The sequence below is a fragment of the Gorilla gorilla genome, chromosome 15 (genome assembly GCF_029281585.2).
Source record: "Gorilla gorilla gorilla isolate KB3781 chromosome 15, NHGRI_mGorGor1-v2.1_pri, whole genome shotgun sequence".
Classification (NCBI taxonomy): domain Eukaryota; kingdom Metazoa; phylum Chordata; class Mammalia; order Primates; family Hominidae; genus Gorilla; species Gorilla gorilla.
In genome coordinates, this window is record NC_073239.2 from 69350236 (window position 1) to 69352104 (window position 1869).

A 1869-nucleotide genomic window follows, 5' to 3' on the forward strand; every position below is an offset into this window, starting at 1 on the left:
AACTTATACAGGCAGTGAATTTTGCTCAAATTAACTCTCACATGTTAAAACCAGAGGATATAAAATTAGGTAGCCTGACCCTGAGCTTCTACTTAAGGAAAAGACCAAACACTCTTTCTTTCTTTCTTTTCTTTTCTTTCTTTTCTTTTCTTTTCTTTTCTTTCTTTTCTTTTCTTTCTTTCTTTCTTAGATGGAGTCTTGCTATGTCGCCCAGGCTGGAGTGCAGTGGCGCAATCTCAGCTCACTGCAACCTCCACCTCCCAGGTTCAAGCAATTCTCCTGCCTCAGCCTCCCAAGTAACTGGGATTACAGGCACCCACCACCATGCCCAGCTAATTTTTGTATTTTTAGTAGAAACGGGGTTGCACCATGTTGGCCAGGCTGGTCTTGAACTCCTGACCTCGTGATCCACCTGCCTTGGCCTCCCAAAGTGCTGGAATTACAGGCATGAGCCACCACTCCTGGCCCAAACACTCTTAAATAAAACAAATAAATTTCTTCCAACATGTAAGTGAGAGGTATTTGGGAAGTGATGTTGAAATGATGTAACTTCTAAACCTAGTTCTTCCTTGATTTGGGGAGAGTTATTTAACATTTAGATCTCTGTTCTCCTCACAATAAACAGTAGTAGCAAATCGTCAATCATCCAGATGTGCAAATTTCAACAAATGCTATTGCGTGCTTACTATGTGCTAGCCCTTGCGTTTTATTCACTAAATCCTCACCATAACCCGATTGATTAGGTAACACTATTAATCCTGTTTTGCAGAAAAGAGTACTGAAACATAGATCAAGTAGCTTGTCCACAGCCACAGAGCTTGAAAGTGGCAGAGCTTGGATGCAAACACAGAATCTAGAGCCTGTGCATCTCCAATAAAATGCAGTCACTGCCCTGAACAAACGTAGAGCCTAATGGAGGGAAACAGCATGTACAAACACCTTTACAACACAAGGTGCATCTGCAAGAAATCAAAAGGGAAATAATGTTAAGGGAGAGAAGAAGGGAGAGAGAAAACATTGTTGCCAGGGTCAAAGGGCTTCTGGGAAAAGTTGTGCTGGAAATGGGGCTGAAAAGAATGAATGCTTGGGATTTCACAGGGTGAGAGAGTGAAGACATTCTAGGTAGAGAAAACAATATGAACAAAAGCATGAAAGCAAATGCCAGGCACATTTTAGGTATATCATTACTGTGCTTTAGTAAAAGAGAGGCAGAGTGGGTGGAAACAGACTCCACAAGAGCCTGGAGAAGTATTAAGGGTCTGAACCAGCTGGTGGAGGAAGAGAAAGTAGGAAGGAAATCTATGAGACATTAATTACTAAGGAAGAATGCTGAGAATTTGGCTACTCTTTAAGACTAATGTCTAATTCAACTTTGTATTTAGGGTGCCTAGACCAATATCTGGCACATAGTACACTCTAAGCTCATGTGTGTTGATAGAATGAAGGAGAAAAAGAACCAGAGATGGGTCAGGAAGTCAGCTGGGTATAAGTAATTCAATAACTATCATAAAAGAACTCTGAGGTTATACATATGAGTAAATGTTGGAGTCATGAACTTAAATAGAGAATTCAAGAAGGGAAACTGGTTTGGAGGACTGCCAGTCTACCTCACCAGGTTCTGGCAAAGATGAAATCAAATTAGGTTAATACAGTGCTTCTGTAACTCTATTTGAGGCATATGTATTTGCATTCATTTGTTCACTGAACATTCTTCCACATTCTCTGTGCCATGTATTTAGTCAATGAATACTTCATGAACATCTATAATCTGTGCTACAAAGATGAAGATAACACGTTTGTCTGAGAAACTCGCTGTCTAGTGGTTGAGGTAGAAACAAAGCAGAGTAATAATAGTAGCCAATGTTTATT